We start from the raw sequence: 11,828 nt of genomic DNA, 5'->3' as shown, positions 1-11,828 counted from the left end.
AAGCGTGCTGGGCCCATAACCCAGAGGTCGATGGATCGAAACCATCCTCTGCTAAGCAATCAATTTTACTGTTTCCACCATTGTAATTGAGGCAAGTTCGTTTCTAGGCCAACGCATTGTTCCTCTTCTTTGGAGGTGTTTTAAGGTCTTTGTGAACGAATTTTGCTCTTCATGATAGCAGAAGTAGTCAGTCTAAGCCATGCGAATCACAGACGTCACCGACATCACCGACATCACAGCTGTCAAAGAAGCGTTGGTGGTATAGTGGTAAGCATAGCTGCTTTCCAAGCAGTTGACCCGGGTTCGATTCCCGGCCAACGCATTTCTTTCAAGGTTTTGTCACCTGTCTCCTATGCTTGCTCTTTCATGGTAAAAAATTTTGCAGCTAGAAGCACCCTTTCAGCTCCTTACATTACAATGCTCCTCCCATTACAATGCTCCTCCCAAAAGGGTCCCATGGCTCTAGAGCCTCATCTGCTACATAACAACTTTCTTGTCCTAAGTATTAAGCCACGCGAAGCTCTGTAAACATCCCAGTCTTAGTCTTCTAATGTCAAAAATATTTTGACACTTAAAAAAAAAAATAAAAAAAAAAAGTTTCAAACAGTTACAGAGATTGATCAGTGGATTGCGTGGCTAAATGCGTGGGTCAGACATGGGGGATTAGCTCAAATGGTAGAGCGCTCGCTTAGCATGCGAGAGGTAGCGGGATCGATGCCCGCATCCTCCAAAAACTTTTTGACTTTTTCAAACATCTTTTTAGCTAATGCTCATGGCACTCTTAGCCAAGCCAAAGAGTTGCACACACCCAGCTTTGCCAATCCTTCGATAGCTCAGCTGGTAGAGCGGAGGACTGTAGTAGAACAATTGGCAATCCTTAGGTCGCTGGTTCGATTCCGGCTCGAAGGACATTTTTTTGGGGGGTATGTTTTCATTTGGGATGTTTCAAGCTGCTGAAACACACACACTTCCGCTGACCCCTACTCTTAACACTAGAAACACCCTTTCCAGAGAGGTCTCCCGTCAACATTGGGACTTTAAAACAGGCACAGAGACCAAGCTTTCAGTTGAGAGCACATCTAAGGCTCGCCAAAGAACCACCTTTAGCTGTGACGTGCAACCAAATCAAAAAGGGGACCTCGTCCCTGGGTGGGCTTGAACCACCAACCTTTCGGTTAACAGCCGAACGCGCTAACCGATTGCGCCACAGAGACAACGGTGCTGCATGCTCGTGACTAGGCACAAGCGAAAACCCAAATGCTGGTCTCCAGGTGGACTTCAGCCCATAACAATCGGCTTTTAAGCTAAACTTGCTGAAACGGCAGAGACCGCCTTCCCGCTAGCAGCTTGACAGGAACCAGAGGGTAGTTATGCTTCTCATCTCCTTTACAGACAGAAGCAGAGTGGCGCAGCGGAAGCGTGCTGGGCCCATAACCCAGAGGTCGATGGATCGAAACCATCCTCTGCTAAGCAATCAATTTTACTGTTTCCACCATTGTAATTGAGGCAAGTTCGTTTCTAGGCCAACGCATTGTTCCTCTTCTTTGGAGGTGTTTTAAGGTCTTTGTGAACGAATTTTGCTCTTCATGATAGCAGAAGTAGTCAGTCTAAGCCATGCGAATCACAGACGTCACCGACATCACCGACATCACAGCTGTCAAAGAAGCGTTGGTGGTATAGTGGTAAGCATAGCTGCTTTCCAAGCAGTTGACCCGGGTTCGATTCCCGGCCAACGCATTTCTTTCAAGGTTTTGTCACCTGTCTCCTATGCTTGCTCTTTCATGGTAAAAAATTTTGCAGCTAGAAGCACCCTTTCAGCTCCTTACATTACAATGCTCCTCCCATTACAATGCTCCTCCCAAAAGGGTCCCATGGCTCTAGAGCCTCATCTGCTACATAACAACTTTCTTGTCCTAAGTATTAAGCCACGCGAAGCTCTGTAAACATCCCAGTCTTAGTCTTCTAATGTCAAAAATATTTTGACACTTAAAAAAAAAAAAAAAAAAAAAAAAAAAAGTTTCAAACAGTTACAGAGATTGATCAGTGGATTGCGTGGCTAAATGCGTGGGTCAGACATGGGGGATTAGCTCAAATGGTAGAGCGCTCGCTTAGCATGCGAGAGGTAGCGGGATCGATGCCCGCATCCTCCAAAAACTTTTTGACTTTTTCAAACATCTTTTTAGCTAATGCTCATGGCACTCTTAGCCAAGCCAAAGAGTTGCACACACCCGGCTTTGCCAATCCTTCGATAGCTCAGCTGGTAGAGCGGAGGACTGTAGTAGAACAATCGGCAATCCTTAGGTCGCTGGTTCGATTCCGGCTCGAAGGACATTTTTTTGGGGGGTATGTTTTCATTTGGGATGTTTCAAGATGCTGAAAAACACACACTTCCGCTGACCCCTGCTCTTAACACTAGAAACACCCTTTCCAGAGAGGTCTCCCGTCAACATTGGGACTTTAAAACAGGCACAGAGACCAAGCTTTCAGTTGAGAGCACATCTAAGGCTCGCCAAAGAACCACCTTTAGCTGTGACGTGCAACCAAATCAAAAAGGGGACCTCGTCCCTGGGTGGGCTTGAACCACCAACCTTTCGGTTAACAGCCGAACGCGCTAACCGATTGCGCCACAGAGACAACGGTGCTGCATGCTCGTGACTAGGCACAAGCGAAAACCCAAATGCTGGTCTCCAGGTGGACTTCAGCCCATAACAATCGGCTTTTAAGCTAAACTTGCTGAAACGGCAGAGACCGCCTTCCCGCTAGCAGCTTGACAGGAACCAGAGGGTAGTTATGCTTCTCATCTCCTTTACAGACAGAAGCAGAGTGGCGCAGCGGAAGCGTGCTGGGCCCATAACCCAGAGGTCGATGGATCGAAACCATCCTCTGCTAAGCAATCAATTTTACTGTTTCCACCATTGTAATTGAGGCAAGTTCGTTTCTAGGCCAACGCATTGTTCCTCTTCTTTGGAGGTGTTTTAAGGTCTTTGTGAACGAATTTTGCTCTTCATGATAGCAGAAGTAGTCAGTCTAAGCCATGCGAATCACAGACGTCACCGACATCACCGACATCACAGCTGTCAAAGAAGCGTTGGTGGTATAGTGGTAAGCATAGCTGCTTTCCAAGCAGTTGACCCGGGTTCGATTCCCGGCCAACGCATTTCTTTCAAGGTTTTGTCACCTGTCTCCTATGCTTGCTCTTTCATGGTAAAAAATTTTGCAGCTAGAAGCACCCTTTCAGCTCCTTACATTACAATGCTCCTCCCATTACAATGCTCCTCCCAAAAGGGTCCCATGGCTCTAGAGCCTCATCTGCTACATAACAACTTTCTTGTCCTAAGTATTAAGCCACGCGAAGCTCTGTAAACATCCCAGTCTTAGTCTTCTAATGTCAAAAATATTTTGACACTTAAAAAAAAAAATTAAAAAAAAAAGTTTCAAACAGTTACAGAGATTGATCAGTGGATTGCGTGGCTAAATGCGTGGGTCAGACATGGGGGATTAGCTCAAATGGTAGAGCGCTCGCTTAGCATGCGAGAGGTAGCGGGATCGATGCCCGCATCCTCCAAAAACTTTTTGACTTTTTCAAACATCTTTTTAGCTAATGCTCATGGCACTCTTAGCCAAGCCAAAGAGTTGCACACACCCAGCTTTGCCAATCCTTCGATAGCTCAGCTGGTAGAGCGGAGGACTGTAGTAGAACAATTGGCAATCCTTAGGTCGCTGGTTCGATTCCGGCTCGAAGGACATTTTTTTGGGGGGTATGTTTTCATTTGGGATGTTTCAAGCTGCTGAAACACACACACTTCCGCTGACCCCTACTCTTAACACTAGAAACACCCTTTCCAGAGAGGTCTCCCGTCAACATTGGGACTTTAAAACAGGCACAGAGACCAAGCTTTCAGTTGAGAGCACATCTAAGGCTCGCCAAAGAACCACCTTTAGCTGTGACGTGCAACCAAATCAAAAAGGGGACCTCGTCCCTGGGTGGGCTTGAACCACCAACCTTTCGGTTAACAGCCGAACGCGCTAACCGATTGCGCCACAGAGACAACGGTGCTGCATGCTCGTGACTAGGCACAAGCGAAAACCCAAATGCTGGTCTCCAGGTGGACTTCAGCCCATAACAATCGGCTTTTAAGCTAAACTTGCTGAAACGGCAGAGACCGCCTTCCCACTAGCAGCTTGACAGGAACCAGAGGGTAGTTATGCTTCTCATCTCCTTTACAGACAGAAGCAGAGTGGCGCAGCGGAAGCGTGCTTGGCCCATAACCCAGAGGTCGATGGATCGAAACCATCCTCTGCTAAGCAATCAATTTTACTGTTTCCACCATTGTAATTGAGGCAAGTTCGTTTCTAGGCCAACGCATTGTTCCTCTTCTTTGGAGGTGTTTTAAGGTCTTTGTGAACGAATTTTGCTCTTCATGATAGCAGAAGTAGTCAGTCTAAGCCATGCGAATCACAGACGTCACCGACATCACCGACATCACAGCTGTCAAAGAAGCGTTGGTGGTATAGTGGTAAGCATAGCTGCCTTCCAAGCAGTTGACCCGGGTTCGATTCCCGGCCAACGCATTTCTTTCAAGGTTTTGTCACCTGTCTCCTATGCTTGCTCTTTCATGGTAAAAAATTTTGCAGCTAGAAGCACCCTTTCAGCTCCTTACATTACAATGCTCCTCCCATTACAATGCTCCTCCCAAAAGGGTCCCATGGCTCTAGAGTCTCATCTGCTACATAACAACTTTCTTGTCCTAAGTATTAAGCCACGCGAAGCTCTGTAAACATCCCAGTCTTAGTCTTCTAATGTCAAAAATATTTTGACACTTAAAAAAAAAAAAAAAAAAAAAAGTTTCAAACAGTTACAGAGATTGATCAGTGGATTGCGTGGCTAAATGCGTGGGTCAGACATGGGGGATTAGCTCAAATGGTAGAGCGCTCGCTTAGCATGCGAGAGGTAGCGGGATCGATGCCCGCATCCTCCAAAAACTTTTTGACTTTTTCAAACATCTTTTTAGCTAATGCTCATGGCACTCTTAGCCAAGCCAAAGAGTTGCACACACCCGGCTTTGCCAATCCTTCGATAGCTCAGCTGGTAGAGCGGAGGACTGTAGTAGAACAATCGGCAATCCTTAGGTCGCTGGTTCGATTCCGGCTCGAAGGACATTTTTTTGGGGGGTATGTTTTCATTTGGGATGTTTCAAGATGCTGAAAAACACACACTTCCGCTGACCCCTGCTCTTAACACTAGAAACACCCTTTCCAGAGAGGTCTCCCGTCAACATTGGGACTTTAAAACAGGCACAGAGACCAAGCTTTCAGTTGAGAGCACATCTAAGGCTCGCCAAAGAACCACCTTTAGCTGTGACGTGCAACCAAATCAAAAAGGGGACCTCGTCCCTGGGTGGGCTTGAACCACCAACCTTTCGGTTAACAGCCGAACGCGCTAACCGATTGCGCCACAGAGACAACGGTGCTGCATGCTCGTGACTAGGCACAAGCGAAAACCCAAATGCTGGTCTCCAGGTGGACTTCAGCCCATAACAATCGGCTTTTAAGCTAAACTTGCTGAAACGGCAGAGACCGCCTTCCCGCTAGCAGCTTGACAGGAACCAGAGGGTAGTTATGCTTCTCATCTCCTTTACAGACAGAAGCAGAGTGGCGCAGCGGAAGCGTGCTGGGCCCATAACCCAGAGGTCGATGGATCGAAACCATCCTCTGCTAAGCAATCAATTTTACTGTTTCCACCATTGTAATTGAGGCAAGTTCGTTTCTAGGCCAACGCATTGTTCCTCTTCTTTGGAGGTGTTTTAAGGTCTTTGTGAACGAATTTTGCTCTTCATGATAGCAGAAGTAGTCAGTCTAAGCCATGCGAATCACAGACGTCACCGACATCACCGACATCACAGCTGTCAAAGAAGCGTTGGTGGTATAGTGGTAAGCATAGCTGCTTTCCAAGCAGTTGACCCGGGTTCGATTCCCGGCCAACGCATTTCTTTCAAGGTTTTGTCACCTGTCTCCTATGCTTGCTCTTTCATGGTAAAAAATTTTGCAGCTAGAAGCACCCTTTCAGCTCCTTACATTACAATGCTCCTCCCATTACAATGCTCCTCCCAAAAGGGTCCCATGGCTCTAGAGCCTCATCTGCTACATAACAACTTTCTTGTCCTAAGTATTAAGCCACGCGAAGCTCTGTAAACATCCCAGTCTTAGTCTTCTAATGTCAAAAATATTTTGACACTTAAAAAAAAAAAATAAAAAAAAAAAGTTTCAAACAGTTACAGAGATTGATCAGTGGATTGCGTGGCTAAATGCGTGGGTCAGACATGGGGGATTAGCTCAAATGGTAGAGCGCTCGCTTAGCATGCGAGAGGTAGCGGGATCGATGCCCGCATCCTCCAAAAACTTTTTGACTTTTTCAAACATCTTTTTAGCTAATGCTCATGGCACTCTTAGCCAAGCCAAAGAGTTGCACACACCCAGCTTTGCCAATCCTTCGATAGCTCAGCTGGTAGAGCGGAGGACTGTAGTAGAACAATTGGCAATCCTTAGGTCGCTGGTTCGATTCCGGCTCGAAGGACATTTTTTTGGGGGGTATGTTTTCATTTGGGATGTTTCAAGCTGCTGAAACACACACACTTCCGCTGACCCCTACTCTTAACACTAGAAACACCCTTTCCAGAGAGGTCTCCCGTCAACATTGGGACTTTAAAACAGGCACAGAGACCAAGCTTTCAGTTGAGAGCACATCTAAGGCTCGCCAAAGAACCACCTTTAGCTGTGACGTGCAACCAAATCAAAAAGGGGACCTCGTCCCTGGGTGGGCTTGAACCACCAACCTTTCGGTTAACAGCCGAACGCGCTAACCGATTGCGCCACAGAGACAACGGTGCTGCATGCTCGTGACTAGGCACAAGCGAAAACCCAAATGCTGGTCTCCAGGTGGACTTCAGCCCATAACAATCGGCTTTTAAGCTAAACTTGCTGAAACGGCAGAGACCGCCTTCCCACTAGCAGCTTGACAGGAACCAGAGGGTAGTTATGCTTCTCATCTCCTTTACAGACAGAAGCAGGGTGGCGCAGCGGAAGCGTGCTGGGCCCATAACCCAGAGGTCGATGGATCGAAACCATCCTCTGCTAAGCAATCAATTTTACTGTTTCCACCATTGTAATTGAGGCAAGTTCGTTTCTAGGCCAACGCATTGTTCCTCTTCTTTGGAGGTGTTTTAAGGTCTTTGTGAACGAATTTTGCTCTTCATGATAGCAGAAGTAGTCAGTCTAAGCCATGCGAATCACAGACGTCACCGACATCACCGACATCACAGCTGTCAAAGAAGCGTTGGTGGTATAGTGGTAAGCATAGCTGCCTTCCAAGCAGTTGACCCGGGTTCGATTCCCGGCCAACGCATTTCTTTCAAGGTTTTGTCACCTGTCTCCTATGCTTGCTCTTTCATGGTAAAAAATTTTGCAGCTAGAAGCACCCTTTCAGCTCCTTACATTACAATGCTCCTCCCATTACAATGCTCCTCCCAAAAGGGTCCCATGGCTCTAGAGTCTCATCTGCTACATAACAACTTTCTTGTCCTAAGTATTAAGCCACGCGAAGCTCTGTAAACATCCCAGTCTTAGTCTTCTAATGTCAAAAATATTTTGACACTTAAAAAAAAAAAAAAAAAGTTTCAAACAGTTACAGAGATTGATCAGTGGATTGCGTGGCTAAATGCGTGGGTCAGACATGGGGGATTAGCTCAAATGGTAGAGCGCTCGCTTAGCATGCGAGAGGTAGCGGGATCGATGCCCGCATCCTCCAAAAACTTTTTGACTTTTTCAAACATCTTTTTAGCTAATGCTCATGGCACTCTTAGCCAAGCCAAAGAGTTGCACACACCCGGCTTTGCCAATCCTTCGATAGCTCAGCTGGTAGAGCGGAGGACTGTAGTAGAACAATCGGCAATCCTTAGGTCGCTGGTTCGATTCCGGCTCGAAGGACATTTTTTTGGGGGGTATGTTTTCATTTGGGATGTTTCAAGATGCTGAAAAACACACACTTCCGCTGACCCCTGCTCTTAACACTAGAAACACCCTTTCCAGAGAGGTCTCCCGTCAACATTGGGACTTTAAAACAGGCACAGAGACCAAGCTTTCAGTTGAGAGCACATCTAAGGCTCGCCAAAGAACCACCTTTAGCTGTGACGTGCAACCAAATCAAAAAGGGGACCTCGTCCCTGGGTGGGCTTGAACCACCAACCTTTCGGTTAACAGCCGAACGCGCTAACCGATTGCGCCACAGAGACAACGGTGCTGCATGCTCGTGACTAGGCACAAGCGAAAACCCAAATGCTGGTCTCCAGGTGGACTTCAGCCCATAACAATCGGCTTTTAAGCTAAACTTGCTGAAACGGCAGAGACCGCCTTCCCGCTAGCAGCTTGACAGGAACCAGAGGGTAGTTATGCTTCTCATCTCCTTTACAGACAGAAGCAGAGTGGCGCAGCGGAAGCGTGCTGGGCCCATAACCCAGAGGTCGATGGATCGAAACCATCCTCTGCTAAGCAATCAATTTTACTGTTTCCACCATTGTAATTGAGGCAAGTTCGTTTCTAGGCCAACGCATTGTTCCTCTTCTTTGGAGGTGTTTTAAGGTCTTTGTGAACGAATTTTGCTCTTCATGATAGCAGAAGTAGTCAGTCTAAGCCATGCGAATCACAGACGTCACTGACATCACCGACATCACAGCTGTCAAAGAAGCGTTGGTGGTATAGTGGTAAGCATAGCTGCTTTCCAAGCAGTTGACCCGGGTTCGATTCCCGGCCAACGCATTTCTTTCAAGGTTTTGTCACCTGTCTCCTATGCTTGCTCTTTCATGGTAAAAAATTTTGCAGCTAGAAGCACCCTTTCAGCTCCTTACATTACAATGCTCCTCCCATTACAATGCTCCTCCCAAAAGGGTCCCATGGCTCTAGAGCCTCATCTGCTACATAACAACTTTCTTGTCCTAAGTATTAAGCCACGCGAAGCTCTGTAAACATCCCAGTCTTAGTCTTCTAATGTCAAAAATATTTTGACACTTAAAAAAAAAAATAAAAAAAAAAAGTTTCAAACAGTTACAGAGATTGATCAGTGGATTGCGTGGCTAAATGCGTGGGTCAGACATGGGGGATTAGCTCAAATGGTAGAGCGCTCGCTTAGCATGCGAGAGGTAGCGGGATCGATGCCCGCATCCTCCAAAAACTTTTTGACTTTTTCAAACATCTTTTTAGCTTATGCTCATGGCACTCTTAGCCAAGCCAAAGAGTTGCACACACCCAGCTTTGCCAATCCTTCGATAGCTCAGCTGGTAGAGCGGAGGACTGTAGTAGAACAATTGGCAATCCTTAGGTCGCTGGTTCGATTCCGGCTCGAAGGACATTTTTTTGGGGGGTATGTTTTCATTTGGGATGTTTCAAGCTGCTGAAACACACACACTTCCGCTGACCCCTACTCTTAACACTAGAAACACCCTTTCCAGAGAGGTCTCCCGTCAACATTGGGACTTTAAAACAGGCACAGAGACCAAGCTTTCAGTTGAGAGCACATCTAAGGCTCGCCAAAGAACCACCTTTAGCTGTGACGTGCAACCAAATCAAAAAGGGGACCTCGTCCCTGGGTGGGCTTGAACCACCAACCTTTCGGTTAACAGCCGAACGCGCTAACCGATTGCGCCACAGAGACAACGGTGCTGCATGCTCGTGACTAGGCACAAGCGAAAACCCAAATGCTGGTCTCCAGGTGGACTTCAGCCCATAACAATCGGCTTTTAAGCTAAACTTGCTGAAACGGCAGAGACCGCCTTCCCACTAGCAGCTTGACAGGAACCAGAGGGTAGTTATGCTTCTCATCTCCTTTACAGACAGAAGCAGAGTGGCGCAGCGGAAGCGTGCTGGGCCCATAACCCAGAGGTCGATGGATCGAAACCATCCTCTGCTAAGCAATCAATTTTACTGTTTCCACCATTGTAATTGAGGCAAGTTCGTTTCTAGGCCAACGCATTGTTCCTCTTCTTTGGAGGTGTTTTAAGGTCTTTGTGAACGAATTTTGCTCTTCATGATAGCAGAAGTAGTCAGTCTAAGCCATGCGAATCACAGACGTCACCGACATCACCGACATCACAGCTGTCAAAGAAGCGTTGGTGGTATAGTGGTAAGCATAGCTGCCTTCCAAGCAGTTGACCCGGGTTCGATTCCCGGCCAACGCATTTCTTTCAAGGTTTTGTCACCTGTCTCCTATGCTTGCTCTTTCATGGTAAAAAATTTTGCAGCTAGAAGCACCCTTTCAGCTCCTTACATTACAATGCTCCTCCCATTACAATGCTCCTCCCAAAAGGGTCCCATGGCTCTAGAGTCTCATCTGCTACATAACAACTTTCTTGTCCTAAGTATTAAGCCACGCGAAGCTCTGTAAACATCCCAGTCTTAGTCTTCTAATGTCAAAAATATTTTGACACTTAAAAAAAAAAAAAAAAAGTTTCAAACAGTTACAGAGATTGATCAGTGGATTGCGTGGCTAAATGCGTGGGTCAGACATGGGGGATTAGCTCAAATGGTAGAGCGCTCGCTTAGCATGCGAGAGGTAGCGGGATCGATGCCCGCATCCTCCAAAAACTTTTTGACTTTTTCAAACATCTTTTTAGCTAATGCTCATGGCACTCTTAGCCAAGCCAAAGAGTTGCACACACCCGGCTTTGCCAATCCTTCGATAGCTCAGCTGGTAGAGCGGAGGACTGTAGTAGAACAATCGGCAATCCTTAGGTCGCTGGTTCGATTCCGGCTCGAAGGACATTTTTTTGGGGGGTATGTTTTCATTTGGGATGTTTCAAGATGCTGAAAAACACACACTTCCGCTGACCCCTGCTCTTAACACTAGAAACACCCTTTCCAGAGAGGTCTCCCGTCAACATTGGGACTTTAAAACAGGCACAGAGACCAAGCTTTCAGTTGAGAGCACATCTAAGGCTCGCCAAAGAACCACCTTTAGCTGTGACGTGCAACCAAATCAAAAAGGGGACCTCGTCCCTGGGTGGGCTTGAACCACCAACCTTTCGGTTAACAGCCGAACGCGCTAACCGATTGCGCCACAGAGACAACGGTGCTGCATGCTCGTGACTAGGCACAAGCGAAAACCCAAATGCTGGTCTCCAGGTGGACTTCAGCCCATAACAATCGGCTTTTAAGCTAAACTTGCTGAAACGGCAGAGACCGCCTTCCCGCTAGCAGCTTGACAGGAACCAGAGGGTAGTTATGCTTCTCATCTCCTTTACAGACAGAAGCAGAGTGGCGCAGCGGAAGCGTGCTGGGCCCATAACCCAGAGGTCGATGGATCGAAACCATCCTCTGCTAAGCAATCAATTTTACTGTTTCCACCATTGTAATTGAGGCAAGTTCGTTTCTAGGCCAACGCATTGTTCCTCTTCTTTGGAGGTGTTTTAAGGTCTTTGTGAACGAATTTTGCTCTTCATGATAGCAGAAGTAGTCAGTCTAAGCCATGCGAATCACAGACGTCACCGACATCACCGACATCACAGCTGTCAAAGAAGCGTTGGTGGTATAGTGGTAAGCATAGCTGCTTTCCAAGCAGTTGACCCGGGTTCGATTCCCGGCCAACGCATTTCTTTCAAGGTTTTGTCACCTGTCTCCTATGCTTGCTCTTTCATGGTAAAAAATTTTGCAGCTAGAAGCACCCTTTCAGCTCCTTACATTACAATGCTCCTCCCATTACAATGCTCCTCCCAAAAGGGTCCCATGGCTCTAGAGCCTCATCTGCTACATAACAACTTTCTTGTCCTAAGTATTAAGCCACG

At 47.0% G+C, this 11,828-nt stretch overlaps 33 non-coding genes across 33 annotated transcripts; 25 read left to right on the top strand and 8 right to left on the bottom strand.

The window, feature by feature from the left end:
- The first annotated feature begins 250 nt into the window (after positions 1 to 250).
- On the top strand, positions 251 to 322 carry TRNAG-UCC (transfer RNA glycine (anticodon UCC)). The gene has a single exon. It is a non-coding gene; the product is annotated as a tRNA-Gly (tRNA).
- Positions 323 to 657: 335 nt separating this feature from the next.
- On the top strand, positions 658 to 730 carry TRNAA-AGC (transfer RNA alanine (anticodon AGC)). The gene has a single exon. It is a non-coding gene; the product is annotated as a tRNA-Ala (tRNA).
- Positions 731 to 822: 92 nt separating this feature from the next.
- TRNAY-GUA (transfer RNA tyrosine (anticodon GUA)) lies at positions 823 to 909 on the top strand. The gene is given in 2 exon segments: positions 823 to 859; positions 874 to 909. It is a non-coding gene; the product is annotated as a tRNA-Tyr (tRNA).
- A 231-nt stretch (positions 910 to 1,140) lies between these two features.
- TRNAN-GUU (transfer RNA asparagine (anticodon GUU)) lies at positions 1,141 to 1,214 on the bottom strand. Its single transcript has one exon. It is a non-coding gene; the product is annotated as a tRNA-Asn (tRNA).
- A 451-nt stretch (positions 1,215 to 1,665) lies between these two features.
- On the top strand, positions 1,666 to 1,737 carry TRNAG-UCC (transfer RNA glycine (anticodon UCC)). The gene has a single exon. It is a non-coding gene; the product is annotated as a tRNA-Gly (tRNA).
- A 340-nt stretch (positions 1,738 to 2,077) lies between these two features.
- TRNAA-AGC (transfer RNA alanine (anticodon AGC)) lies at positions 2,078 to 2,150 on the top strand. The gene has a single exon. It is a non-coding gene; the product is annotated as a tRNA-Ala (tRNA).
- A 92-nt stretch (positions 2,151 to 2,242) lies between these two features.
- On the top strand, positions 2,243 to 2,329 carry TRNAY-GUA (transfer RNA tyrosine (anticodon GUA)). The gene is given in 2 exon segments: positions 2,243 to 2,279; positions 2,294 to 2,329. It is a non-coding gene; the product is annotated as a tRNA-Tyr (tRNA).
- Positions 2,330 to 2,560: 231 nt separating this feature from the next.
- On the bottom strand, positions 2,561 to 2,634 carry TRNAN-GUU (transfer RNA asparagine (anticodon GUU)). Its single transcript has one exon. It is a non-coding gene; the product is annotated as a tRNA-Asn (tRNA).
- Positions 2,635 to 3,085: 451 nt separating this feature from the next.
- On the top strand, positions 3,086 to 3,157 carry TRNAG-UCC (transfer RNA glycine (anticodon UCC)). The gene has a single exon. It is a non-coding gene; the product is annotated as a tRNA-Gly (tRNA).
- Positions 3,158 to 3,492: 335 nt separating this feature from the next.
- TRNAA-AGC (transfer RNA alanine (anticodon AGC)) lies at positions 3,493 to 3,565 on the top strand. Its single transcript has one exon. It is a non-coding gene; the product is annotated as a tRNA-Ala (tRNA).
- Positions 3,566 to 3,657: 92 nt separating this feature from the next.
- On the top strand, positions 3,658 to 3,744 carry TRNAY-GUA (transfer RNA tyrosine (anticodon GUA)). The gene is given in 2 exon segments: positions 3,658 to 3,694; positions 3,709 to 3,744. It is a non-coding gene; the product is annotated as a tRNA-Tyr (tRNA).
- Positions 3,745 to 3,975: 231 nt separating this feature from the next.
- TRNAN-GUU (transfer RNA asparagine (anticodon GUU)) lies at positions 3,976 to 4,049 on the bottom strand. Its single transcript has one exon. It is a non-coding gene; the product is annotated as a tRNA-Asn (tRNA).
- Positions 4,050 to 4,500: 451 nt separating this feature from the next.
- Positions 4,501 to 4,572, top strand: TRNAG-UCC (transfer RNA glycine (anticodon UCC)). The gene has a single exon. It is a non-coding gene; the product is annotated as a tRNA-Gly (tRNA).
- A 334-nt stretch (positions 4,573 to 4,906) lies between these two features.
- TRNAA-AGC (transfer RNA alanine (anticodon AGC)) lies at positions 4,907 to 4,979 on the top strand. The gene has a single exon. It is a non-coding gene; the product is annotated as a tRNA-Ala (tRNA).
- Positions 4,980 to 5,071: 92 nt separating this feature from the next.
- TRNAY-GUA (transfer RNA tyrosine (anticodon GUA)) lies at positions 5,072 to 5,158 on the top strand. The gene is given in 2 exon segments: positions 5,072 to 5,108; positions 5,123 to 5,158. It is a non-coding gene; the product is annotated as a tRNA-Tyr (tRNA).
- Positions 5,159 to 5,389: 231 nt separating this feature from the next.
- Positions 5,390 to 5,463, bottom strand: TRNAN-GUU (transfer RNA asparagine (anticodon GUU)). The gene has a single exon. It is a non-coding gene; the product is annotated as a tRNA-Asn (tRNA).
- A 451-nt stretch (positions 5,464 to 5,914) lies between these two features.
- Positions 5,915 to 5,986, top strand: TRNAG-UCC (transfer RNA glycine (anticodon UCC)). The gene has a single exon. It is a non-coding gene; the product is annotated as a tRNA-Gly (tRNA).
- Positions 5,987 to 6,322: 336 nt separating this feature from the next.
- TRNAA-AGC (transfer RNA alanine (anticodon AGC)) lies at positions 6,323 to 6,395 on the top strand. Its single transcript has one exon. It is a non-coding gene; the product is annotated as a tRNA-Ala (tRNA).
- Positions 6,396 to 6,487: 92 nt separating this feature from the next.
- TRNAY-GUA (transfer RNA tyrosine (anticodon GUA)) lies at positions 6,488 to 6,574 on the top strand. The gene is given in 2 exon segments: positions 6,488 to 6,524; positions 6,539 to 6,574. It is a non-coding gene; the product is annotated as a tRNA-Tyr (tRNA).
- A 231-nt stretch (positions 6,575 to 6,805) lies between these two features.
- Positions 6,806 to 6,879, bottom strand: TRNAN-GUU (transfer RNA asparagine (anticodon GUU)). The gene has a single exon. It is a non-coding gene; the product is annotated as a tRNA-Asn (tRNA).
- A 451-nt stretch (positions 6,880 to 7,330) lies between these two features.
- Positions 7,331 to 7,402, top strand: TRNAG-UCC (transfer RNA glycine (anticodon UCC)). The gene has a single exon. It is a non-coding gene; the product is annotated as a tRNA-Gly (tRNA).
- Positions 7,403 to 7,731: 329 nt separating this feature from the next.
- Positions 7,732 to 7,804, top strand: TRNAA-AGC (transfer RNA alanine (anticodon AGC)). Its single transcript has one exon. It is a non-coding gene; the product is annotated as a tRNA-Ala (tRNA).
- Positions 7,805 to 7,896: 92 nt separating this feature from the next.
- TRNAY-GUA (transfer RNA tyrosine (anticodon GUA)) lies at positions 7,897 to 7,983 on the top strand. The gene is given in 2 exon segments: positions 7,897 to 7,933; positions 7,948 to 7,983. It is a non-coding gene; the product is annotated as a tRNA-Tyr (tRNA).
- A 231-nt stretch (positions 7,984 to 8,214) lies between these two features.
- Positions 8,215 to 8,288, bottom strand: TRNAN-GUU (transfer RNA asparagine (anticodon GUU)). The gene has a single exon. It is a non-coding gene; the product is annotated as a tRNA-Asn (tRNA).
- Positions 8,289 to 8,739: 451 nt separating this feature from the next.
- Positions 8,740 to 8,811, top strand: TRNAG-UCC (transfer RNA glycine (anticodon UCC)). The gene has a single exon. It is a non-coding gene; the product is annotated as a tRNA-Gly (tRNA).
- Positions 8,812 to 9,146: 335 nt separating this feature from the next.
- Positions 9,147 to 9,219, top strand: TRNAA-AGC (transfer RNA alanine (anticodon AGC)). Its single transcript has one exon. It is a non-coding gene; the product is annotated as a tRNA-Ala (tRNA).
- Positions 9,220 to 9,311: 92 nt separating this feature from the next.
- Positions 9,312 to 9,398, top strand: TRNAY-GUA (transfer RNA tyrosine (anticodon GUA)). Its single transcript is given in 2 exon segments — positions 9,312 to 9,348; positions 9,363 to 9,398. It is a non-coding gene; the product is annotated as a tRNA-Tyr (tRNA).
- Positions 9,399 to 9,629: 231 nt separating this feature from the next.
- On the bottom strand, positions 9,630 to 9,703 carry TRNAN-GUU (transfer RNA asparagine (anticodon GUU)). Its single transcript has one exon. It is a non-coding gene; the product is annotated as a tRNA-Asn (tRNA).
- Positions 9,704 to 10,154: 451 nt separating this feature from the next.
- TRNAG-UCC (transfer RNA glycine (anticodon UCC)) lies at positions 10,155 to 10,226 on the top strand. The gene has a single exon. It is a non-coding gene; the product is annotated as a tRNA-Gly (tRNA).
- A 329-nt stretch (positions 10,227 to 10,555) lies between these two features.
- Positions 10,556 to 10,628, top strand: TRNAA-AGC (transfer RNA alanine (anticodon AGC)). Its single transcript has one exon. It is a non-coding gene; the product is annotated as a tRNA-Ala (tRNA).
- A 92-nt stretch (positions 10,629 to 10,720) lies between these two features.
- TRNAY-GUA (transfer RNA tyrosine (anticodon GUA)) lies at positions 10,721 to 10,807 on the top strand. Its single transcript is given in 2 exon segments — positions 10,721 to 10,757; positions 10,772 to 10,807. It is a non-coding gene; the product is annotated as a tRNA-Tyr (tRNA).
- A 231-nt stretch (positions 10,808 to 11,038) lies between these two features.
- On the bottom strand, positions 11,039 to 11,112 carry TRNAN-GUU (transfer RNA asparagine (anticodon GUU)). Its single transcript has one exon. It is a non-coding gene; the product is annotated as a tRNA-Asn (tRNA).
- A 451-nt stretch (positions 11,113 to 11,563) lies between these two features.
- Positions 11,564 to 11,635, top strand: TRNAG-UCC (transfer RNA glycine (anticodon UCC)). The gene has a single exon. It is a non-coding gene; the product is annotated as a tRNA-Gly (tRNA).
- Positions 11,636 to 11,828: the final 193 nt, after the last annotated feature.

This window comes from Hyla sarda, unplaced genomic scaffold (genome assembly GCF_029499605.1).
Source record: "Hyla sarda isolate aHylSar1 unplaced genomic scaffold, aHylSar1.hap1 scaffold_2104, whole genome shotgun sequence".
NCBI classification, from domain to species: Eukaryota; Metazoa; Chordata; class Amphibia; order Anura; family Hylidae; genus Hyla; species Hyla sarda.
Note: the sequence above shows the minus strand (reverse complement) of the source record. Positions and strands in the feature narration are given on the sequence as shown.